At 37.2% G+C, this 26,131-nt stretch overlaps 13 non-coding genes across 13 annotated transcripts; 8 read left to right on the forward strand and 5 right to left on the reverse strand.

Annotated features, from left to right (window-relative positions):
- Positions 1-10,046: 10,046 nt before the first annotated feature.
- Positions 10,047-10,138, reverse strand: Trnan-guu (transfer RNA asparagine (anticodon GUU)). Its single transcript is given in 2 exon segments — positions 10,047-10,082; positions 10,101-10,138. It is a non-coding gene; the product is annotated as a tRNA-Asn (tRNA).
- A 1,621-nt stretch (positions 10,139-11,759) lies between these two features.
- Trnae-cuc (transfer RNA glutamic acid (anticodon CUC)) lies at positions 11,760-11,831 on the forward strand. The gene has a single exon. It is a non-coding gene; the product is annotated as a tRNA-Glu (tRNA).
- A 1,200-nt stretch (positions 11,832-13,031) lies between these two features.
- Trnae-uuc (transfer RNA glutamic acid (anticodon UUC)) lies at positions 13,032-13,103 on the forward strand. The gene has a single exon. It is a non-coding gene; the product is annotated as a tRNA-Glu (tRNA).
- A 252-nt stretch (positions 13,104-13,355) lies between these two features.
- Trnae-cuc (transfer RNA glutamic acid (anticodon CUC)) lies at positions 13,356-13,427 on the forward strand. Its single transcript has one exon. It is a non-coding gene; the product is annotated as a tRNA-Glu (tRNA).
- A 1,402-nt stretch (positions 13,428-14,829) lies between these two features.
- On the forward strand, positions 14,830-14,901 carry Trnae-cuc (transfer RNA glutamic acid (anticodon CUC)). The gene has a single exon. It is a non-coding gene; the product is annotated as a tRNA-Glu (tRNA).
- Positions 14,902-15,685: 784 nt separating this feature from the next.
- Positions 15,686-15,757, forward strand: Trnae-cuc (transfer RNA glutamic acid (anticodon CUC)). The gene has a single exon. It is a non-coding gene; the product is annotated as a tRNA-Glu (tRNA).
- A 197-nt stretch (positions 15,758-15,954) lies between these two features.
- Positions 15,955-16,026, forward strand: Trnae-uuc (transfer RNA glutamic acid (anticodon UUC)). The gene has a single exon. It is a non-coding gene; the product is annotated as a tRNA-Glu (tRNA).
- Positions 16,027-16,609: 583 nt separating this feature from the next.
- Positions 16,610-16,701, reverse strand: Trnan-guu (transfer RNA asparagine (anticodon GUU)). Its single transcript is given in 2 exon segments — positions 16,610-16,645; positions 16,664-16,701. It is a non-coding gene; the product is annotated as a tRNA-Asn (tRNA).
- Positions 16,702-19,196: 2,495 nt separating this feature from the next.
- On the reverse strand, positions 19,197-19,288 carry Trnan-guu (transfer RNA asparagine (anticodon GUU)). The gene is given in 2 exon segments: positions 19,197-19,232; positions 19,251-19,288. It is a non-coding gene; the product is annotated as a tRNA-Asn (tRNA).
- A 1,143-nt stretch (positions 19,289-20,431) lies between these two features.
- On the forward strand, positions 20,432-20,503 carry Trnae-cuc (transfer RNA glutamic acid (anticodon CUC)). Its single transcript has one exon. It is a non-coding gene; the product is annotated as a tRNA-Glu (tRNA).
- A 197-nt stretch (positions 20,504-20,700) lies between these two features.
- On the forward strand, positions 20,701-20,772 carry Trnae-uuc (transfer RNA glutamic acid (anticodon UUC)). The gene has a single exon. It is a non-coding gene; the product is annotated as a tRNA-Glu (tRNA).
- Positions 20,773-23,193: 2,421 nt separating this feature from the next.
- Trnan-guu (transfer RNA asparagine (anticodon GUU)) lies at positions 23,194-23,285 on the reverse strand. Its single transcript is given in 2 exon segments — positions 23,194-23,229; positions 23,248-23,285. It is a non-coding gene; the product is annotated as a tRNA-Asn (tRNA).
- Positions 23,286-25,784: 2,499 nt separating this feature from the next.
- On the reverse strand, positions 25,785-25,876 carry Trnan-guu (transfer RNA asparagine (anticodon GUU)). Its single transcript is given in 2 exon segments — positions 25,785-25,820; positions 25,839-25,876. It is a non-coding gene; the product is annotated as a tRNA-Asn (tRNA).
- Positions 25,877-26,131: the final 255 nt, after the last annotated feature.

Consider the following 26,131-nt stretch of genomic DNA (forward strand, 5'->3'; position numbering starts at 1 on the left):
AATGTGTGCCAAAATATTCAGTAAAACAGCACCGAGAATATCGGTCGGAGACCGAAGACTTATTGATCGAAAGTTAGGGTTAAGTTGTAGTTGCTTCTTTTTGAATATAAACAGTAGCCAGTATTGTGATGACAACACAGAAAAAGTCGTAATGGTCACTACTGACACCATGTAAAATTTCCGGGTAGTTTATTACTTATCGATCTTTATCTATAAGTATGTTGTAGTAGGTATTTGTCTGTCTGTCTGTTTGTTTGTCTGTTAGATGTACGCGATATCTCACACAACGGTCAGAATAATGCCCTACCAAGACATATAGACTAGGGCAGTCTACCCACTCTAGTAGTTAGGAATTGGTGTGTATTTCCATAGTCATATAATATATTAAATTGTATCATATATTTGTTTCTCGATAAGAGAGAAAGTCGTAACGACAGTTTATTAGTGCTTCCTTGCATAGTATTACATGTAAACACTTCAATCAATCCGCTCATGCGTCGCGCTCTTCAGGCGCGTTGTTCTAATTGTATTCATTTCATTCTTAGTTGTCTTTGGAGTCTGTTGTTGTTTGCGTTTTATATTATTTGTATCAAAAAACTTGTGTGTTGTATTCGGAGTGAAGGACTGTGGCATAATCCAATAATATACGTCCATACTGGCGCTAAGCACTCAAGACTTTGGTGCCCTATATATAAATAATAATAATAGGAATGTAACTAGTGTTCCGTTTTTAGAAATATTTCCCACAGATACAAAAATAAGTAGAAAAAGAAGATGATACTTGAGAAAAGAAAAATAAGCAAAATTTGTTTCAACTGGGCCAATATTGAGGCCTGAGTCGTCAGGCCATTTTTTGGTATTGCATTAAACACTGAGGTATTATTAAAAATTCGACTATGAAAATTTCCATGAGATCGCCTTTTTGTTGTTACCCTAAGCACGTGCTTATTTTGTCCAGTGGTTAATTCAGCCCTAATTACAACATCCTTGCTTCATTATAAGCCTATAAATCCGTCAGCATATTAGAGCGAGACTAAAAAGAGGTAGTCTTGCCGTTGTAAACCAGTCTAATACCTTCAGTGAAATCGAATGTTAATTAATAGTATTGGAGTTACAGCAAATGCTGTTTAAACATTTACCGACTGACGCTTTTAACAATATTGAAGTTACGGACAAATGGTATTCAAACGTTTAACGAATGACGTTTTTAACAGCATTGAAGTTACAATGAAATGCTATTTAAGCGTTCATTCACTGGTGAGCTTTTTAACAGCATTGAAGTTACGGTAAAATGCCATTTCAACGTCCAATGACCGACGCTTTTTCAACAATATTGAAGTTAAGGTGAAATACTATGTAAGCGTCAACGTCGGACGCCTTTTAATAGTATTGAAGGTACGATGAAATGATGTTATCTAAGACCTTTTCTAGAGACAGGAAAATTATTTCTTCGGTGAAAATATTTATTTTGTCCTACTATATGAAAAAAATTAAAAAATGTTTTTTTTCGATAATTTATACCTCCTCCCCAAATTGCAGCAGATCTGCTACATTGGTTAATGGCGGTAAAATATGATATCGATAGAAATTCGTAGAAACGACTGAAAAAATATGTCATATTCAAAAATTAAATGTTTTTTTTTGGTAAATTTTAACATTTTGGGAAAGAAATCATAATAGCGATTAAGTAAAGTTTGGGGTATTACATGATTTTGAGGCATAAGGGGTATATTTAGTATATTTAAAATTGAAACCAAACTTTTCACTATATTGTTGTAGCAAATTATCAAGTTCTTAAATGCTAGCAGTTCACCGACCACAATTGAAAAACTAAAAATAAACTATATCAACAACAAAGAAACATATCATTCAAATAACTTTAAAACAATAAACTTGAAGTCAAAGTAAAACAAAATATGGAATCGCCGAGGCTTGTTATGGAATGCCACAAAGCAATTGCGTGATTTGTTCAAACACAAATGTGCTTTGCCCTTCAAGCATTTTACGAAGGATAAACAAGATTTTACGGCAACGTTGTCTGTTCATTTCATGGTTTGGAAGGTGACAAAAGCCATCAAACTTGAAGGCTGATACTGATGTGGGACTTGTTTGATGTACCTTTTTTGCAGAGCCCAATGATGGTCTTTCCACACGCTTTCTAACCTTACAAAGGGATGATGCAATCATAGCTTGAAAATGTCTTAAATGCATACACTTGTTTTTTCCAATACATTGCCATACAGTCCCTCTTGTATAAAAATCATATATTGAACAAAGCTATGGTTAGGGTGTGATAAAAAAAAATACATGTAATATCTCTTGCTTTTCAGCTGGTATTTATACAGAGAGCATATCATGTCCATGAGGTCAACACAGCCCATTGACTTGTTATATTCACCAATGACCCAAGGTCTTGGTACTAAAACATGCTCTTTTCTTAACCGGTCGTACCTTCTAACATCTTCAAGCTCATCAGGACCATTATACGAAGAAATCACTGTTACACACTTGTTATCATACCATCTAACTAGTGATAGATTCTGAGTAGTTTCCACAACAAAAGCACCTCTTCCCTCGGTCTTCAGTTGTTTCTCAGATTTGAGAGGGGCACCATGAAGAACATTTGTCCGCATTGTTCCTACATAGAACATGTTCCGTTGTCTAAGTTCATGAGCCATAGCAAAACCTGAAAAAAAAGTGTCTGCAAAGATTTTGAAGTTGTGTTTACTCGGCATTGAAGAACACAGCATTTCCACAAATGCCACAATGAGAATTACCATTGTTTTCATTTGGGTCTGAACCTTTGCCCTGATATATATCGAAAAGAAATAAGTAACCACTTGAGGAGCACCTAGCCCATAGCTTAAAACCCCATTTTTGGTCTGTGCCACTAGAATCCACAAATGCTTTAAGCATTTGCTGCAAGGTCTTATTCATTCTTTCACATAGACCATCCGACCTAGGATGATAAGGAGTCGTACGGGTTTTATCAATTTCGAATAAGGAACACATATGCTTAAACAAATGAGATTCAAAATTAACCTCTGGTCACAATGAATAATTCGTGGAGTACCAAATCTACTATAAAATTCCGTTACAAGTACATAGGCTGTAGTACTGGCTTTTTGATTAGGCAAAGGATAAGCCTAAACCCATTTAGTAAAATAGTCTGTGACTACTAACAGATGTTCATTGCCCCGTTCAGTTTTAGGTAAAGGACCCACAAAATCAAAACTAATTCTGAGAAGTAGCTCAGTACAAATCATTTTACACAATTCTGCACGTCGTTTCCCATGAGGGCTTTTGGTAGCAGTGCAAGCGTTACAATAACGACACCAAGAAGATACTTGACTGTGCATTCTAGGCCAATAAAATCGTTCCCTCAATTTTTTATAAGTTCGTTCTTTACCCAAATGTCCACCAGTACGCAACTCATGGAGTTGTCGGTACATTTCGCGACGCAAAACTAAAGGCAACACAATTTGAAAAATGGATTTCCCTACAGGCGCGGATGGCAAAAACTGGCGATGAAGCACTCCATCGATGACTCTCAATAATTTCCACTGGCTGCACAGGATTCAAACTTCTCTGGAGAAAAACAAGAGTTCTGCAGCTGGAGGTGGTTGATCCAACGTTTCCTTCATTGTCAGTACTTTAGAGATGTTATCGTCCTTCATCTGCATCTCACGCATATCGGTCAATGAATACGAAGCGAGTCATTCCATAGATTTACCATGACTCGGTTGCAAAGCAGCAACTTTGACAGTTTCCAATTCACACGGCTGATCACCATTCCCACAACTAGTGCAGGAATCACGCTCACATCGGCGACGAATACGACTCAAACCATCAGCATTGCCATGCTTGTAACCAGCACGATGTTCAACTGTAAAATCGTAAGTGTCCAGAACTGATATCCAACGAGCTACCATACCTTCCGGATCTTTAAAATTCAGAAGCCAACGTAGTGAAGCATGGTCAGTTCTCAGTTTGAAATGTCGACCCCACAGGAAATGACAAAAATGTTTGACCCTCCACTGCAACGCAAAAAGTTCGATACGTTGCACAATATCTCTTCTGCGCCCTGTTAAGGGTAACGCTGGCATATGCAATGACTTTTTCCTCGCCATTCTGAATTTGACTTAAAACTGCGCCAGCTCCAAAACCAGAACAATCAGTATCTAATATGAATTCGTCTCCATCTTCCTGTGGAAATGATAAAACAGGAGCACGAACTAAAAGTTCTTTCAAGCGAAGAAATGCGATATCACACTGCTTTGTCCAAGCAAATTCTACTTTCTTCTTCGTCAGATGAACAAGAGGATGTGCAATGGTAGAAAAATCTTCAACAAATTGTCTGTAATAATTACAAAATCCAAGAAATGACTGCAATTTTTTGACATTAGCAGGCTTGGGCCAACCATGAACAGCAGCAATTTTTCCATCGCTACAGCTTACACCATATTCAGATATTACATGTCCCAAATATTTCACTTTACGACGAAAAAGTTTACACTTCTCTGGCTTGAATTTCAGTCCAGCAGCACGAATTCGTATAAAACGTAACGTAAACTGCTCATGGCCAGATCAAAGTTTTCTCCATAGGACAAAATATCATCCAAGAATGCAAGACAAATTTTCCATAGAATTCCAGTCAAAACTTTGTCTATTAAACGCTGGAAGCAAGATGGCGCATTGGCCAGACCGAAGGCAAGAACACGAAATTGAAAATGATTATTTCCTGGCAAGCTGAATGCTGTTTTTTCCCGATCTTCTGGGTCGAGTTCTACTTGCCAGTACCCACTCGCCAAGTCCAACGATGAAAACCACTTTGCTTTACCCAATGCATCCAAAATATCATCAAATCTTGGCAAACTGTAGGCATCTTTGATGGTTACCAGATTAATTTTCCGAAATCGATACAAAAACGACAACTTCCGTCTTTCTTGGGAACGAGAACAATAGGCGAATTATAGGGGCTTTCACTCGGTTCTATTACACCTTGATCAAGCATGCTCTGCACTTGTTTCTCTGCGATTTCTCTTTTCGCCCATCCCATACGTCGTGGTGGAACTTTGATTGGTTCAGATGTTGACGTTTTAATCTTATGTTTGACTACAGAAGTTCGTCCCAGTTTGCCATCAGGACCAGCAAAAACATCCTGAAATTCAACTAGTAAATCATGAACACTTTGACGTTGTTCCACCGTTAAATCTTCTGGATCGTCGACGAGCTTCTTTAAATGTTCAGGTAGTTCCCTGGTGTCCATGACATCACCAGGCACCACTTGTTCCTGAGAAGAGACAGTCAGGTTTTCTCTTGGGCATAGTAATCCGATAAGCAAATCCGGAGGTATTTCTACCGCTTCCTTGCTAACATTGACCACCATGAGAGGCACTAAAGAGCATGAGGCGTCCACCACTCCGAGAAAGAAAAAAAAAACACGATGGCCATACTCGCTCTCAAACACACACGCAGCTTCTGCCACAGCTATGACGTCACTATTGAGTGTCCGCGGACAATTCAAACGACCATAAATCACAATCTCACTCTCTCTGGCAACAGTCACACATTTATCTACAACAATTCTACAACTAGGAACAGACGAAACAGGCTTAGTCAGAGAAACAGTTTTACCATCAACCTCCATTTGGCCTACAGACATATGCAAAACACAGTCATGCTCTTGGAAATAATCCATACCAAGCAAACCATAGGGGGCACCAAGATCAGCAATAATCACTCTCTGAACAGCACTAACAGAATCAATATAATACAAGTCAACACAAGTCAACCATACCACGAGCTTTCAGATAAGTACCATTAGCAGTTTGAAAACAAACATCACAAGGAGACAAATCACACTCCTTCCCACCAATAGAACAAACAACTGCATAATCTATAAGCGTAGCAGCACTACCAGAATCAATAAGAAAACGTACAGTAAGGCCATTCACATCAACCATAGCATACCAGCTAGTGGATAATCTCAAAGAACAAATCAAATTATCAAAATCATGGTCTATGCATACATTCGTCATCTTTCCAGTAGCAACTGAGGACCCCCGTGCTACTGATTTATGTATAAAGGCATATCATTATTCTTGGGAGCAGGGTGAAACTGGGGAATATTACCACCATCACGAGGAGTTTGGCCATTCCCACCCTAGGCAGAATTGGAGCTATTCCCTGGTGAAAAATTTCCTACAGGGCCACTGGCCGTTTGCTGGGCCGAATAAGCAGAAGGATGCGAATTCTGTGGAACATAATATCGAACACCCAGCTGTGTGACCTCTGCCATGACATCTCTGGCACTGGTTCTCAGAGCAATTCCTACGTATGTGACCCTTGGCACCACAGCCATAACAAGTAATCCTTCATTCCTACGCCCACCCTTCTGACGGGAAAATCGGGGTTGAGGAGCTTTGTCAAACATAGCACGAAAACTGTCAAGCATCTGTTTAATATCATTCGGCAGCTTAATAAATTCAGATTCACACACACCATCATCACGCTCAGAATTATTTACAACAGCTACCATGGGCTTACTAGCACGATTAAAACCAGGTGCACTGTGCGTAGCAACCATAGAATGACATACATCAGCCACAGTAATTAATTCATTCAAACTCTGAGTCTGCCTGATGGTCAAAGTCTTACACATCTCAAAATCAGGGAAACCTGAAATGAAACGCTGCTTAATCAGATTTTCACGAGCAATAACATACAAAGAAGGATAAGCCTTCCTTGACAATGCGCGGGGGAAAGTAGCATATTCCGTTGGTGTCTCAGTGGCCAACTTCTTCCTGTTATTAAACAGAGTAGCAAAGTATGACTCCTTACCCTCTGGATAATAACGCTTTTCCAAGTGACTCACTGCAACACTCAAACTGTGTCTATCGGGAAAAGATAATTCATTCAACAAGGACAAAGTCTTCCCACGCATACATGCAGCAAAATGTACACCAGCAATTTGATCAGTCCATCCATTACAGGGAGTAATAGATGAAAAATGACACAAATAATCATCCAAAGACATACCATCACCATTAAAAGTATCAGGCTGTCCATACTCATACTAATATTCATACCAAAAGGAACTGCCTTGTAATCAGTAACATTACCATTCATACTTGCATGCATAGATGTAGACTGGTCAACCACACACTCATCAGCAAAATTCAATTTTTTAATAGTACCGGTACCATTTATCAAACATTCATTATCAGTCAGGTTCACCATTCCTATCAACACTCTTGGGCACCTCAGGGGTTTTCAGAATAGGTTTAGGAATAAATTATGGCACCTCACCCTGAGCCATGGCCTCGTCAATGCTCTCCAGACGGCATACAACCCGTTCGAGTACTTCCTTCATGCCAAAATCTCTTTCTTCAAGTTGTATAACACTCTTGGCTTGACTACTTTCAGTTGAGACAAAGCATCTTGCAGTTGTCTAGCCAGTTCTTTATTTTCAGCTTCCAGTGATTTATTCTTTTCTTCAATTTCTTTGTTTTTGGTTTCCATCTGGGCAATTTTATCCCATATTACATTTCGTTCCTGGTCGCAATTCTTTCTTCGGTGTGACATCATGAACTTTTAATCAAAAAATCGTCTGACTTTTCAATTCTGGCGCTTGCTCGTCAATTTGCAACGGTACGACTTAACCGGAATACCGGTAGGTGCTCGCCACTAATACAGTCTAGTAATACTGTAATAATTAGTTCAGAAGATCCAATGTGCTGCAAAGACACACAAGTAGGTTCGAAGTTCACGATGCAAACGAAGAGACTTTATTAAAATAGTGTAAAATCCACGCTTAAAGCAGATAAAATAAGAGCGACAAAATACGGTCCTTACTCAGCGACAGCAAAAGCAAGAAAAAGAGACACTGCGAATCCGAAGCAGTTCACATATGCAGTGGTGGTTGGAGTCGAGTAACTGAATACAACTATTGGGCGAATTAGGGCTCAGACTCCACACACCAATGCATATGCAATAACCAGACAAGAAATATAAATAAAATAATAAACAATAAAAAAAAGTACAACTCCAGTCCCGCCACAGCTGACAAAACATCAGCAACACTAAACACAACTGACAACTGAAAAAAAAATATGAAAATAATGTTATACTGCCATATAAATGTTCTAAGATATGAAATAACCCTGAATAACACTTGATTCTGCTGTTATATCAACTTTTCCTATCCAAAAACAATCTATTTACGGGTTACAATATCTTTTGAATACACTCAAAAATTTTACCACTATTAACCAGAGTACCATATCTGCTATCATAAAATTATTCACTTGACTGCACAACCACAAAATTTGTTTTATTGCAATAAACTGTTCCTAGTCATAATATAGAAGCTGTACTTTACGTAAGACCTAAAATTTTCACTAGTCTGTAGGTCTTGTGTCCTAAATTACAGCCGGAATTTACTTCAGTTGAAGAAGGTTCACCAGATCCCGGAGTGGCCATTTTGAAATGCCGACCACTAGGCGGTGAGTTGGTGCCATCTGGTGGTATTGCAGAACTTGGCTATTATAGCACATTGTTTACGTTGGAAATTTTGGTGGAAAGTCGAAATGGCGTCCGAGATGTCGAATCACAAATCGTTGGTTAATAGAGGGTTAAACGTTCACCATCTGACGCTTTTTTTAATAGTATTAGAGTTACGGTGAAATGCTATTCAAACGTTCAACGTGTTATGCTTTTCAATAGTATGGAAATGACGGTAAAAATCGATTTGAACATTTAAACATGACTGAAATTTTTAACAGTATTTTATACCTGGTAAAGTGTCAGTCAATAAAAGGTTTAAATACCGTTCCGCCATAACTTCTATACTGTTGAAAATTGGGTACTCTCGTAGTGTGTGTACAGGGCTAGGGTTAGGCCATAATTTTATTCCTATTTTCCCTATTTTAGTTCTATTACGAGTTCGGTGACTGTCTGTGTTAACCAAGTGAATATACCCTCTGTCCATAGGTTTCAGTTCCTTTACACAACTTGATGTAAAGAAGGCGAACAAAATTAATTACCTCCATGTTGGTACTCACACTTCTGGAGCGCCAACTTTTTTGTTTCACACTTTTTATATCGTCTAAATTCATGTGAATGTATTTACTGCATGCAAAAATTTGTTTTGTAGTGATAATTCATTTCAACACAAAATAAACGAGAATATTGGTCAGAGACCGAAGACTTATCGATCGAAAGTCAGGGGATCCCCAAAACAGCACTCTTACTCCATAGTGACACCTTGTGTCCCATCACTAATTAAATAATAACTCGCTATTCATACGACATAATTCGCCCGAAATCAATAGGCTTCTGGTCCGAGATAAGATGAATGCACATGCGAAATCTGGTGCAAATTCGATCTTGCTTTCGTGAGATATCGCGGGCATCTAACAGACAAACAGACATACAGACAGACAGACAAATACCTATCAACATACTTACCGATTAAAAAATCGATAAGTAATAAATCAGCTGCATACAGAAGACGGAAATGCGTAAAGCTTTTTAAATACTGACCATGAAAACTACGTGGATATTAATGCAGTGGTGCTGAAATAGGTTTAACACTAATTTTTAAATTATTTATTATGCTATGGAATTGATATCTCAGATGGTTTAGGGGTTAGGATTCCTTGCTTTCACCCAGGCGGCCTGTGTTCAATTTCCTGTCTGGGAACCTTTTTATTCATCAAAATTCTGTCAGTTTTCGTTCCAAAACATCAGAAAGTGAATGAAGGAAGCTTAACACTACAGTCTATATACATAGAGCGACATAAGAATATGAGTAGCAAAATAAATAAATTAGCTGCTTACAGAAGGCTGAAATACATAAAGTGTTCTAAACTACATAAATATTAATTCAGTAGTGCTAAAATAAGTTAACGATTGTTAACGAAGTGAAGTTAACGGACTATTTCTCAAAAAATAGTAGATTTTTTCCAAGGGAACAGAACGAGAGAGAGAGAAAAATTACAATCTATTAATTTTGTAAAGAAAAACAGTATAGAACAAGATAACGTCCCTGGGTGGGCTCGAACCACCAACCTTTCGGTAACCCTCACTATGTGAGATAACAGCCGAACGCGCTGACCAATTGCGCCACAGAGACGGAAACGGGTAAGGGCATGTTAAGTTGCAAAATAATACATGGATATTAATTCAGTGGTACTAAAATAAGTTAACACTAATTCATTTTTAAAACATTTATCAGCTTAATAATTCATATCCTAGATGGTCTAGGGCAGTGGCGTAGCAAGACTCTTCTGCCCCCCGCAAAAATATTTCGTGGAAATGACCCTAAAAACTCTCGGAAATAAGCTAAAACAACGTTTTTTTTTTATTTCGTCAAAAAGCATAACATGTCGCTATATGAAGGCTATGGTAACCTGAAATGTGCGCTTTCGTGCTTTCGCGTTAGCAAACTCAACCACCATCTTCGTCATATCAATTTTTTCAATTTGCTTCAAAAATCAGTAGCTTATCTGTTATAATTGTCGTGAAACTTTTGGAAGAAAATTCATTCGCGTCGCCGCCATCACTTTTGGAGATTGAACACGTATCTGTTTTTTTACCGATACTACCGGTGCTAGGCCTAATTCCTCCTCAGTTACGTTCGGTATTCCCAAGTCTACTTGTTACAAATTTTGGTTTAAATATTTCGTTTATCTTGGTTCCTTTGATTTTTTTCATACGTTCCTCCTCTTCTGCCCTTTTTCTTCGTTTCTCTGCGCCACTGAGAGGTTTTGTCTTCGACGTCATTCTGACAGCTTTCGTAATTGTGCCGGTACGATCAAACCACACGGCGCCGAAAATCGACGACTCCGGCATTGTTACGTAACAATACGATTTGAGCAGAACTAAAATCAACATTATAATTAGATGTGCATTACTGGATTTGCAATGAAGCGTTTGGTTTTGCAGCTTAAATTTCTAAATTCTAACAGGTTGGGCCCCCTTTGTGCTGTGGGCTCCCCGCGACCGCGGGGGCTGCGGGGGTGGATGCTACGCCACTGGTCTAGGGGTTAGGATTCCTGGCTTTCACCCAGGCGGCCCGGGTTCGATTCCCGGTCTGGGAACCTTTTCATCGAGCAAAGATCTGTCAGTGTTCGTTTTGAAACGCCAGAAAGTGAAGGATGGAAGTTTCACCTTACAGTCTATATGCATAAAGCGACTAAAGAATATGGTAGCAAAATAAATAATTTAGCCGCTTACAGAAGGCAGAAATACATAAAGCGTTTTTAAACTACATGGATATTAATTCAGTGGTCCTGAAATAAGTTAAAACTAATTCATTTTAAAATATTTATCAGCCTATGAATGCATATCCCATATCGTCTAGGGGCTAGGATTCCAGGCTCTCACCCAGGCGACCCCGGTTCGATACCCGGTCTGGGAATCATTTTTATCCAGCAAAGATCTGTCAGTTTTTGTTGCGAAACTCTAGAAAATGAATGATGGAAGCTTCACATTATAGTCTATATACATAGAACGACTATTAAAAATATGATAGCGAAATAAATGAATTAGCTACTTACTGAATTAGCTACTTCCCGGTCTGGGAACCTTTTTGTCGAGCAAATATCTTTCAGTTTTTGTTGCGAAACGATAGGAAGTGAATGATGGAAGCTTTACACCACAGTCTATGTACATAAAGCGATATTAATCCAGTGGTACTGAAACAAGTTAACACTAATTCTTTTTTAAAATATTTATCAGCTTAAGAATTCATATCCCAGATGGTCTAGGGGTTAGGATTCTTGGCTCTCACCCAGGCGGCCCGGGTTTGATTCCAGGTCTGGGAACATTTTTATCCAGCAAAGATATGTCAGTTTTTGTTGCGAAACTCTTTATATGAATATGGAAGCTTTACACTATAGTCTATATACATAGAGCATTGTAGCGAAATAAATGAATTAGCTATTTACAGAAGGCAGAAATACATAAAGCGTTTTATACTACATTGATATTAATTCAGTGGTGCTAAAACAAGTTTACACCAATTCATTTTTAAAATATTAATCAGCGTATGAATTCATACCCCAGATGATCTAGGGGTTAGGATTCCTGGCTTTCACCCAGGCGGCCCGGGTTCGATTCCCGATCTGGGAACCATTTTTATCCAGCAAAGATCTGTCTGTTTTTGTTGCGAAACTCTAGGAAATGAATGATGGAAGCTTTACATTATAGTCTATATACATAGAGCGACTATTAAGAATATGGTAGCAAAATAAATAAATTATCTGCTTACAGAATGCAGAAATACAAATGAAAGCTTTACACTACAAACTATATTCATAAAGCGGCTTAAGAATAAGGTGGCAAAACTGGAACGTTTCGAGTGGGCCATTAGTGACATTTTATTTGATGATGAAACTTGCACGGATATTAATTCAGTGGTGCTAAAAAAAGAAAACACTCATTCATTTTTAATATATTTATCAGTGTGTGAACTCATATCCCAGATGATCTAGGGGTTAGGATTCCTGGATTTTACCCAGGCGGCCCGGGTTTGATATCCGGTCTGGGAACCTTTTTGTCCAGCAAAGATCTGTCGGTTTTTGTTGGAAACGCTAGGAAGTGAATGATGGAAGCTCTACACTACAGTCTATATACATAGAGCGACTATTGGGAATATTGTAGCGAAATAAATAAATTAGCTGCTTACAGAAGTCAGAAATACATAAAGAATTTCAAACTACATGGATATTATTTCAGTGGTACTAAAATAATTTCACAGTAATTCATTTTTGAAATAGATATTAGCTTATGAATTCATATCCCAGATGGTCTAGGGGTTAGGATTCCTGGCTTTTACCCAGGTGGCCCGGATTCGATTCCCGGTCTGCATACCTTCTTATACAGCAAAGATTTTACACTATAGTCTATATACAGAAGGCAGAAATACATAAAGCGTTTTAAACTACATTGATATTAATTGAGTGGTGCTAAAATAAGTTAACACCAATTCATTTTTAAAATATTTATCAGCGTATAGATTCGTATCCCAGATTGTCTAGGGGTTAGGATTCCTGGCTTTCACCCAGGCGGCCCGGGTTCGATTCCCGGTCTGGGAACCTTTTTGTCCAGCAAAGATCTGTCGGTTTTTGTTTCGAAACACTTGGAAGGGAATGATGGAAGCACTTTACACTACAGGCTATATACATAGAGCGACTATTGGGAATATTGTAGCGAAATAAATAAATTAGCTTCTTACAGAAGTCAGAAATACTTATAGAATTTTAAACTGCATGGATACTATTTCAGTGGTACTGAAATAAGTTAACACTAATTCATTTTTAAAATATTTACCAGCCTATGAATTCATGTCCCAGATGGTCTAGGGGTTAGGATTCCTGGCTCTCACCCAGGCGGCCCGGGTTCGATTCCCGGTCTGGGAACCTTTTTATCCAGCAAAGATCTGTAAGTGTTCGTTTCGAAAAGCCAGAAAGTAAATGATGGAAGTTTCACCTTACAGTCTATATGCATAACGCGACTAGAGAATATGGAAATGAATAATGGAAGCTTCACACCGTAGTCTAAATACATAGAGCGACTATTAAGAATATGGTAGCGAAATAAATGAATTAGCTACTTACAGAAAGCAGAAATACATAAAGCGTTTTAAACTACTAGAATATTAATTCAGTGGTGCTAAAATAAGTTAACATCAATTCATTTTAAAAATATTTATGGTAGTAAAATAGGTTACCACTAATTCATTTTTAAAATATTTATCAGCGTATGAACTCATATCCCAGATGGCCTAGGGGTTAGGATTCCTGTCTTTTACCCAGGCGGCCCGGGTTAGATTCCCGGTCTGGGAACCTTTTTATCCAGCAAAGATCTGTAAGTGTTCGTTTCGAAAAGCCAGAATATAAATGATGGAAGTTTCACCTTACAGTCTATATGCATAAAGCGACTAGAGAATATGATAGCAAAATAAATAAGTTAGTTGCTTACAGAAGAAAGAAATTCATAAAGCGTTTTAAACTACATGGATATTAATTCAGTGGTACTGAAATAAGTTAACACTAATTAATTTTTAAAAAATTTATCAGCTTATGAATTCATATCCCAGATCGTCTAGGGGCTAGGATTCCTGGCTCTCACCCAGGCAACCCGGGTTCGATTACCGATCTGGGAATCATTTTTATCCAGCAAAGATCTGTCAGTTTTTGTTGCCAAACTCTAGGAAGTGAAAGATGGAAGCTCTTTACACTACAGTCTATATACATAGAGCGACTATTGGGAATACTGTAGCGAAATAAATAAATTAGCTGCTTACAGAATTCAGAAATACATAAAGAATTTTAAACTACATGGATACTATTTCAGTGGTACTGAAAAGTTAACACTAATTCATTTTTAAAATATTTATCAGCCTATGAATTCATATCCCAGATGATCTAGGGGTTAGGATTCCTGGCTCTCACCCAGGCGGCCCCTGTTCGATTCCCGATCTGGGAACCATTTTTATCCAGCAACGATCTGAAAGTTTTTGTTGCGAAACTCTAGGAAAAGAATGATGGAAGAATTACATTATAGTCGATGTACATAGAGCGACTTTAAGAATATGTTAGCAAAATAAATGAATTAGCTACTTACTGATTTAGCTACTTCCCGGTCTGGGAACCTTTTTGTCCAGAAAATATCTTTCAGTATTTGTTGCGAGACGATAGGAAGTGAATGATGGAAGCTTTACACCACAGTCTTTGTACATAAAGCGATATTAGTTCAGTGGTACTGAAATAAGTTAACATCAATTCAATTTTAAAATATTTATTAGCTCAATAATTCATATCCCAGATGGTCTATGGGTTAGGATTCCTGGCTCTCACCCAGGAGGCCCGGGTTCGATTCCCGGTCTGGGAACATTTTTATCCAGCAAAGATCTGTCAATTTTTGTTGCGAAACTCTATTAAATGAATATGGAAGCTTTATACTATAGTCTATATACAGAAGGCAGAAATACATAAAGCGTTTTAAACTACATTGATATTAATTCAGTGGTGCTAAAGTAAGTTTACACCAATTCATTTTTAAAATATTTATCAGCGTATGAAATCATATCCCAGAAGGTCGAGGGGTTAGAATTCCTGGCTTTCACCCAGGCGGCCCGGATTCGATTCTCGGTCTGGGAACCTTTTTATCCAGCAAAGATCCTGTCAGTGTTCGTTTCGAAAAGCCAGAACGTAAATGATGGAAGTTTAACCTTACAGTCTATATGCATAAAGCGACTAAACAATATGGTAGCAAAATAAATAAATTTGCTGCTTACAGAAGACAGAAATACATAAAGCGTTTTAAACTACATGGATATTAATTCAGTGGTGCAAAATAAGTAAAACACCAATTCATTTTTAAAATAATTATCAACGGTTAGGGGTTAGGATTCCTGGCTTACACCCAGTCGGCCCGGGTTCGATTCCCGGTCTGGGAACCTTTTTCTACAGCTAAGATCTGTCAGTGTTCGTTTCGAAACGCCAGGAAGTAAATGATGGAAGAAAGAATATGGTAGCAAAATGAATGAATTAGCTGCTTACAGAAGGCAGAAATACATAAAGCGTTTTTAAACTACATGGATATTAATTCAGTGGTACTGAAATAAGTTAACACTAATTCATTTCTAAAATACTTATCAGCCTAATAATTCATGTCCCAGATGGTCTAGGGATTAGGATTCCTGGCTCTCACCCAGGCGGCCCGGGTTCGATTCCCGGTCTGGGATCATTTTTATCCAGCAAAGATCTGTCAATTTTTGTTGCGAAACTCTATTAAATGAATATGGGAGCTTTACACTATAGTCTATATACAGAAAGCAGAAATACATAAAGCGTTTTAAACTACATTGATATTATTTCAGTGGTGCTAAAATAAGTTAACACCTATTCATTTTTAAAATATTTATCGGCGCATGAATTCGTATCCCAGATGGTCTAAGGGTTAGGATTCCTGGCTTTCACCCAGGCGGCCCGGGTTCGATTCCCGGTCTGGGAACCTTTTTCTCCAGCAAAAATCTGTCAGTTTTTGTTGCGAAACTCTAGGAAATGAATGATGGAAGCTTTACATTATAGTCTATATACATAGAGCTACTATTAGAAATATGGTAGCAAAATAAATAAATTATCTGCTTACAGAATGCAGAAATACATATGAAAGCTTTACACTACAGGCTATATTCATAAAGCGACTTATAAGCGACCCGGATTCGATTCCCGGTCCGGAACCTTTTTATCCAGCAAAGATCCTGTAAGTGTTCGTTTCGAAAAGCCAGAATGTATATGATGGTAGCTTCACACTACAGTCTATATACATATAGCGACTTAAGAATATGGTAGCAGAATAAATAAATTAGCTGCTTACAGAAGGCAGAAATACATAAAGTGTTTTAAATACTGACGTTGTAAACTACATAAATATTAATTCATTAGTGCTAAAATAAGTAAACAATTGTTAACGGAGTGAAGTTAACGAATTATTTCTCAAAAATAGTGGATTTCTCCCAAGGGAACACAACGAGAGAGAGAGAAAAAAATTACAATCTTTTAATTTTGTAAAAATACAATATAGAACAAGATAACGTCCCTTGGTGGGCTCGAACCACCAACCTTTCGGTAACCCTCACAATGTGAGATAACAGCCGAACGCGCTGACCAATTGCGCCACAGAGACGGACGGGAGTTGGGACATGTTAAGATGCAATATAATACAATTGAGCTATCAATTCTATTTGTTAATCTGTAACAAAGGGTTGTAGTGACACCCAGACGGCCCGGGCTCGATTTCCGGTCTGGGAACGTTTTTGTCGAGCAAATTTCTGTCAGTCTTTCTTGCGAAACGCTAGGAAGTGAATGATGGAAGCTTTACACCACAGTCTATATACATAAAGCGACTATTAAGAATGTGGTAGTGAAATAAATAAATTAGCTGTTTACAGAAGGCAGAAATACATAAAGAATTTTAAACTACATGGATATTAATTTAGTGGTGCTAAAATAAGTTAAAACTAACTCATTTTTAAAATATTTATCAGCCTAAGAATTCATATCCCATATGGTACTAAAATATGTTAACACTAATTCATTTTTAAAATATTCATCAGCGTATTAATTCATATCCCAGATGGTCTAGGGGTTAGGATTCCTGGCTTTCACCCAGGCGTCCCGGTTTCGAATCCCGGTCTGGGAACCTTCTTATCCAGCAATAATCTGTTCAGTTTTTGTTGCAAAACTCTAGGAAATGAATAATGAAAGCTTTACACTATAGTCTATATAAATAGAGCGACTATTAAGAATATGGTAGCGAAATAAATGAATTAGCTACTCACAGAAGGCAGAAATACATAAAGCGTTTTAAACTACTAGGATATTAATTCAGTGGTGCTAAAATAAGCTAACACCAATTCATTTTAAAAATATTTATGGTAGTAAAATAGGTTAATACTAATTCATTTTTAAAATATTTATCAGCGTATGAAATCATATCCCAGAAGGTCGAGGGGTTAGAATTCCTGGCTTTCACCCAGGCGGCCCGGATTCGATTCCCGGTCTGGGAACCTTTTTATCAAGCAAAGATCCTGTCAGTGTTCGTTTCGAAAAGCCAGAAAGTGAATGATGGAAGTTTCACCTTACAGTCTATATGCATAAAGCGACTAAAGAATATCGTAGCAAAATAAATAAATTAGCTGCTTACAGAAGGCAGAAATACATAAAGCGTTTTAAACTACAAGGATATTAATTCAGTGGTGCAAAAATAAGTAAAACACCAATTCATTTTTAAAATGTTTATCAACGGTTAGGGGTTAGGATTCCTGGATTTCACACAGGCGGCCCGGGTTCGATTTCCGGTCTGGGAACCTTTTTCTCCAGCAAATATCTGTCAGTGTTCGTTTCGAAACGCCAGAAAGTAAATGATGGAAGAAAGAATAAGGTAGCAAAATGAATAAATTAGCTGCTTACAGAAGGCAGAAATACATAAAGCGTTTTTAAACTACATGGATATTAATTCAGTGGTGCTGAAATAAGTTAACACTAATTCATTTTTAAAATTCTTATCAGCCTAAGAATTTATATCCCATATGGTACTAAAATATGTTAACACTAATTCATTTTAAATATATTTATCAGCCTAAGAATTTATATCCCATATGGTACTAAAATATGTTAACACTAATTCATTTTAAATATATTTATCAGCCTAAGAATTCATATCCCAGATGGTACTAAAATAAGTTAACACCAATTCATTTTAAAAATATTTATGGTAGTAAAATAGGTTAATACTAATTCATTTTTAAAATATTTATCAGCGTATGAATTCGTATCCCAGATGGTCTAGGGGTTAGGATTCCTGGCTTTCACCCAGGCGGCCCGGGTTCGATTCCAGGTCTGGGAACCTTTTTCTCCAGCAAAAATCTGTCAGTTTTTGTTGTGAAACTCTCGGAAATGAATGATGGAAGCTTTACATTATAGTTTATATACATAGAGCGACTATTAGGTATATGGTAGCAAAATAAATAAATTATCTGCTTACAGAATGCAGAAATACATATGAAAGCTTTACACTACAGGTTATATTCATAAAGCGACTTAAAAATAAGGTAGCAAAACTGGAACGTTTCGAGTGGGCCATTAGTGACATTTTATTTGATGATGAAACTTGCACAGATATTAATTCAGTGGTGCTAAAGTATTTTAACAGTAATTCATTTTTAAAATAGGTATTAGCTTATGAATTCATATCTCAGATGGTGTAAGGGTTAGGATTCCTGGCTTTCACCCACGCGGCCCGGATTCGATTCCCGGCCCGGAACCTTTTTATCAAGCAAAGATCCTGTAAGTGTTCGTTTCGAAAAGCCAGAATATAAATGATGGTAGATTCACACTACAGTCTATATACATATAGCAACTTAAGAATATGGTAGCAGAATAAATAAATTAGCTGCTTACAGAAGGCAGAAATACATAAAGTGTTTTAAATACTGACGTTGGTAACTACATAAATATTAATTCAGTAGTGCTAAAATAAGTTAACAATTGTTAACAAAGTGAAGTTAACGAATTATTTCTCAAAAATAGTGGATTTCTCTCAAGGGAACACAACGAGAGAGAGAGAGAAAAAAATTACAATCTATTAATTTTGTAAAAATAAAGTATAAAACAAGATAACGTCCCCGGGTGGGCTCGAACCACCAACCTTTCGGTAACCCTCACAATGTGAGATAACAGCCGAACGCGCTGACCAATTGCGCCACAGAGACGGACGGGAGTTAGGACATGTTAAGTTGCAATATAATACAATTGAGCTATCAATTCTATTTGTTAATCTGTAACATAGGTTTGTAGTGACACCCAGACGGCCCGGGTTCGATTTCCGGTCTGGGAACGTTTTTTCGAGCAAATTTCTGTCAGTTTTTCTTGCAAAACGCTAGGAAGTGAATGATGGAAGCTTTACACCACAGTCTATATACATAAAGCGACTATTAAGAATATGGTAGTGAAATAAATAAATTAGCTGCTTACAGAAGGCAGAAATACATAAAGAATTTTAAACTACATGGATATTAATTTAGTGGTGCTAAACTTAGTTAAAACTAAATCATTTTTAAAATATTTATCAGCCTAAGAATTTATATCCCATATGGTACTAAAATATGTTAACACTAATTCATTTTAAATATATTTATCAGCCTAAGAATTCATATCCCAGATGGTACTAAAATAAGTTAACACCAATTCATTTTAAAAATATTTATGGTAGTAAAATAGGTTAATACTAATTCATTTTTAAAATATTTATCAGCGTATGAAATCATATCCTAGAAGGTCGAGGGGTTAGAATTCCTGGCTTTCACCCAGGCGGCCCGGATTCGATTCTCGGTCTGGGAACCTTTTTATCCAGCAAAGATCCTGTCAGTGTTCGTTTAGAAAAGCCAGAAAGTAAATGATGGAAGTTTAACCTTACAGTCTATATGCATAAAGCGACTAAAGAATATGGTAGCAAAACAAATAAATTTGCTGCTTACAGAAGACAGAAATACATAAAGCGTTTTAAACTACATGGATATTAATTCAGTGGTGCAAAATAAGTAAAACACCAATTCATTTTTAAAATAATTATCAACGGTTAGGGGTTAGGATTCCTGGCTTACACCCAGTCGGCCCGGTTCGATTCCCGGTCTGGGAACCTTTTTCTACAGCTAAGATCTGTCAGTGTTCGTTTCGAAACGCCAGGAAGTAAATGATGGAAGAAAGAATATGGTAGCAAAATTAATGAATTAGCTGCTTACAGAAGGCAGAAATACATAAAAGCATTTTAAAAATACATGGATATTAATTCAGTGGTACTGAAATAAGTTAACACTAATTCATTTTTAAAAAACTTATCAGCTTAATAATTTATGTCCCAGATGGTCTAGGGATTAGGATTCCTGGCTCTCACCCAGGCGGCCCGGGTTCGATTCCCGGCCTGGGAACATTTTTATCCAGCAAAGATCTGTCAATTTTTGTTGCGAAACTCTATTAAATGAATATGGGAGCTTTACACTATAGTCTATATACAGAAGGCAGAAATACATAAAGCGTTTTAAACTACATTGATATTAATTCAGTGGTGCTAAAATAAGTTAACACCTATTCATTTTAAAAATATTTATCAGCGCATGAATTCGTATCCCAGATGGTCTAGGGGTTAGGATTCCTGGCTTTCACCCAGGCGGCCCGGGTTCGATTCCCGGTCTGGGAACCTTTTTCTCCAGCAAAGATCTGTCAGTTTTTGTTGCGAAACTCTAGGAAATGAATGATGGAAGCTTTACTTATAGTCTATATACATAGAACGACTATTAGGAATATGGTAGCAAAATAAATTAATTATCTGCGTACAGAATGCAGAAATACATATGAAAGCTTTACACTACAAGCTATATTCATAAAGCGACTTAAAAATAAGGTAGCAAAACTGGAACGTTTCGAGTGGGCCATTAGTGACATTTTATTTGATGATGAAACTTGCACGGATATCAATTCAGTGGTGCTAAAATATTTTAACAGTAATTCATTTTTAAAATAGTTATAAGCTTATGAATTCATATCTCAGATGGTCTAGGGGTTAGGATTCCTGGCTTTTACCCGTGCGGCCCGGATTCGATTCCCGGTCCGGAACCTTTCTATCCAGCAAAGATCCTGTAGGTGTTCGTTTCGAAAAGCCAGAATATAAATGATGGTAGCTTCACACTACAGTCTATATACATATAGCGACTTAAGAATATGGTAGCAGAATAAATAAATTAGCGGCTTACAGAAGGCAGAAATACATAAAGTGTTTTAAATACTGACGTTGGCAACTACATAAATATTAATTCAGTAGTGCTAAAATAAGTTAACAATTGTTAACGAAGTGAAGTTAATGAACTATTTCTCAAAAATAGGGGATTTCTCCCAAGGGAACACAACGAGAGAGAGAGAAAAAAATAACAATCTTTTGATTTTGTAAAAATACAGTATAGAACAAGATAACGTCCCTGGGTGGGCTCGAACCACCAACCTTCCGGTAACCCTCACAATGTGAGATAACAGCCGAACGCGCTGACAAATTGCGCCACAGAGACGGACGGGAGTTGGGACATGTTAAGTTGCATTACAATACAGTTGAGCTATCAATTCTATTTGTTAATCTGTAACATAGGTTTGTAGTGACACCCAGACGGCCCGGGTTCGATTCCCGGTCTTGGAACGTTTTTGTCGAGCAAATTTCTGTCAGTTTTTCTTGCGAAACGCTAGGAAGTGAATGATGGAAGCTTTACACCACAGTCTATATACATAAAGCGACTATTAAGAATATGGTAGTGAAATAAATAAATTGGCTGCTTACAGAAGGCAGAAATACATAAAGAATTTTAAACTACATGGATATTAATTTAGTGGTGCTAAAATAAGTTAACACCAATTCATTTTTAAAATATTTATCAGCCTAAGAATTCATATCCCAGATGGTACTAAAATAAGTTAACACTAATTCATTTTTAAAATATTCATCAGCGCATGAATTCATATCCCAGATGGTCTAGGGGTAAGGATTCCTGGCTTTCAGCCAGGCGGCCCGGGTTCGATTGCCGGTCTGGGAACCTTTTTATCCTGCAATAATCTGTTCAGTTTTTGTTGCAAAACTCTAGGAAATGAATAATGGAAGCTTTACGATATAGTCTACATACATAGAGCCACTATTAAGAATATGGTAGCGAAATGAATGAATTAGATACTTACAGAAGGCAGAAATACATAAAGCGTTTTAAACAACTAGGATATTAATTCAGTGGCGCTAAAATAAGTTAACACCAATTCATTTTAAAAATATTTATGGTAGTAAAATAGGTTAATACTAATTCATTTTAAAAATAATCGGCAGCGTATGAATTCATATCTCAGAAGGTCGAGGGGTTAGAATTCCTGGCTTTCACCCAGGCGGCCCGGATTCTATTCCCGGTCTGGGAACCTTTTTATCCAGCAAAGATCCTGTCAGTGTTCGTTTCGAAAAGCCAGAAAGTAAATGATGGAAGTTTCACCTTACAGTCTATATGCATAAAGCGACTAAAGAATATGGTAGCAAAATAAATAAATTAGCTGCTTACAGAAGGCAGAAATACATAAAAAGTTTTTAAACTACATGGATATTAATTCAGTGGTACTGAAATAAGTTAACACGAATTCATTTTTAAAATATTTATCAACCTATGAATTCATATCCCAGATCATCTAGGGGTTAGGATTCCTGGCTTTTACCCATGCGGCCCGAATTCGATTCCCGGTCTGGGAACCTTTTTATCCAGCAAAGATCCTGTAAGTGTTCGTTTCGAAAAGCCAGAATATAAATGATGGTAGCTTCACACTACAGTCTATATAAATATAGCGACTTAAGAATATGGTAGCAGAATAAATAAATTAGCTGCTTACAGAAGGCAGAAATACATAAAGTGTTTTGAATACTGACGTTGGCAACTACATAAATATTAATTCAGTAGTGCTAAAATACCTTAACAATTGTAAACGAAGTGAAGTTAACGAACTATTTCTCAAAATTAGTGAATTTCTCTTAAGGGAACACAACGAGAGAGAGAGAAAAAAATTACAATCTTTTAATTTTGTAAAAATACTGTATAGAACAAGCCAACGTCCCTGGGTGAGCTCGAACCACCAACCTTTCGGTAACCCTCACAATGTGAGATAACAGCCGAACGCGCTGACCAATTGCGCCACAGAGACGGACGAGAGTTAGGACATGTTAAGTTGCAATATAATACAATTGAGCTATCAATTCTATTTGTTAATCTGTAACATAAGTTTGTAGTGACACCCAGAGGGCACGGGTTCGATTCCCTGTCTTGGAACGTTCTTGTCGAGCAAATTTCTGTCAGTTTTTCTTGCGAAACGCTAGGAAGTGAATGATGGAAGCTTTACACCACAGTCTATATACATAAAGCGACTATTAAGAATATGGTAGGGAAATAAATGAATTAGCTACTCACAGAAAGCAGAAATACATAAAGCGTTTTAAACTACTAGGATATTAATTCAGTGGTGCTAAAATAAGTTAACACCAATTCATTTTAAAAATATTTATGGTAGTGAAATAGGTTAATACTAATTTATTTTCAAAATAATTATCAGCGTATGAATTCATATCCCAGAAGGTCGAGGGGTTAGAATTCCTGGCTTTAACCCAGGCGGCCCGGATTCGATTCCCGGTCTGGGAACATTTTTATCCAGCAAAGATCCTGTCAGTGTTCGTTTCGAAAGCCAGACAGTAAATGATGGAAGTTTCACCTTACAGTCTATATGCATAAAGCGACTAAAGAATATGGTAGCAAAATAAATAAATTAGCTGCTTACAGAAGGCGGAAATACATAAAGCGTTTTAAACTACATGGATATTAATTGAGTGGTGCAAAAATAAGTAAAACACCAATTAATTTTTAAAATATTTATCAACGGTTAGGGGTTAGGATTCCTGGCTTTCACCCAGGCGGCCCGGGTTCGATTCCCGGTCTGGGAACCTTTTTCTCCAGCAAAGATCTGTCAGTGTTCGTTTCGAAACGCCAGAAAGTAAATGATGGAAGAAAGAATAATGTAGTAAAATGAATAAATTAGCTGCTTACAGAAGGCAGAAATAAATAAAGCGTTTTTAAACTACATGGATATTATTTCAGTGGTACTGAAATAAGTTACCACTAATTCATTTTTAAAATACTTATCAGCCTAATAATTCATATCCCGGATGGCTTAGGGGTTAGGATTCCTGGCTCTCACCCAGGCGGCCCGGGTTCGATTCCGGGTCTGGGAACATTTTTATCCAGCAAAGATCTGTCAATTATTGTTGCGAAACTCTATTAAATGAATATGGAAGCTTTACACTATAGTCTATATACATAAGGCAGAAATACATAAAGCGTTTTAAACTACATTGATATTAATTCAGTGGTGCTAAAATATGTTAACACCTATTCATTTTTAAAATATTTATCAGCGTATGAAATCGTATCCCAGATGGTCTTGGGGTTAGGATTCCTGGCTTTCACCCAGGCGCCCCGTGTTCGATTCCCGGTCTGGGAACCTTTTTATCCAGCAAAGATCTGTCAGTGTTCGTTTTGAAACGCCAGAAAGTAAATGATGGAAGAAAGAATATGGAAGCAAAATAAATAAATTATCTGCTTACAGAATGCAGAAATACATATGGAAGCTTTACACTACAGGCTATATTCATAAAGCGACTTAAAAATAAGGTAGCAAAACTGGAACGTTTCGAGTGGGTCATTAGTGACATTTTATTTGATGATGAAACTTGCACGGATATTAATTCAGTGGTGCTTAAATATTTTAACAGTAATTCATTTTTAAAATAGGTATTTGCTTATGAATTCATATCTCAGATGGTCTAAGGGTTAGGATTCCTGGCCTTCACCCATGCGGCCCGGATTCGATTCCCGGTCCGGAACCTTTTTATCCAGCAAAGATCCTGTAAGTGTTCGTTTCGAAAAGCCAGAATGTATATGATGGTAGCTTCACACTACAGTCTATATACATATAGCGACTTAAGAATATGGTAGCAGAATAAACAAATTAGCTGCTTACAGAATGCAGAAATACATATGAAAGCTTTACACTACAGGCTATATTCATAAAGCGACTTAAAAATAAGGTAGCAAAACTGGAACGTTTCGAGTGGGTCATTAGTGACATTTTATTTGATGATGAAACTTGCACGGATATTAATTCAGTGGTGCTTAAATATTTTAACAGTAATTCATTTTTAAAATAGGTATTTGCTTATGAATTCATATCTCAGATGGTCTAAGGGTTAGGATTCCTGGCCTTCACCCATGCGGCCCGGATTCGATTCCCGGTCCGGAACCTTTTTATCCAGCAAAGATCCTGTAAGTGTTCGTTTCGAAAAGCCAGAATGTATATGATGGTAGCTTCACACTACAGTCTATATACATATAGCGACTTAAGAATATGGTAGCAGAATAAACAAATTAGCTGCTTACAGAAGGCAGAAATACATAAAGTGTTTTAAATACTGACGTTGTAAACTACATAAATATTAATTCATTAGTGCTAAAATAAGTAAACAATTGTTAACGGAGTGAAGTTAACGAATTATTTCTCAAAAATAGTGGATTTCTCCCAAGGGAACACAACGAGAGAGAGAGAAAAAAATTACAATCTATTAATTTTGTAAAAATACAATATAGAACAAGATAACGTCCCTTGGTGGGCTCGAACCACCAACCTTTCGGTAACCCTCACAATGTGAGATAACAGCCGAACGCGCTGACCAATTGCGCCACAGAGACGGACGGGAGTTGGGACATGTTAAGATGCAATATAATACAATTGAGCTATCAATTCTATTTGTTAATCTGTAACAAAGGGTTGTAGTGACACCCAGACGGCCCGGGCTCGATTTCCGGTCTGGGAACGTTTTTGTCGAGCAAATTTCTGTCAGTCTTTCTTGCGAAACGCTAGGAAGTGAATGATGGAAGCTTTACACCACAGTCTATATACATAAAGCGACTATTAAGAATGTGGTAGTGAAATAAATAAATTAG

The sequence above is a fragment of the Styela clava genome, chromosome 10, assembly GCF_964204865.1.
Source record: "Styela clava chromosome 10, kaStyClav1.hap1.2, whole genome shotgun sequence".
In the NCBI taxonomy this organism is placed as follows: Eukaryota; Metazoa; Chordata; class Ascidiacea; order Stolidobranchia; family Styelidae; genus Styela; species Styela clava.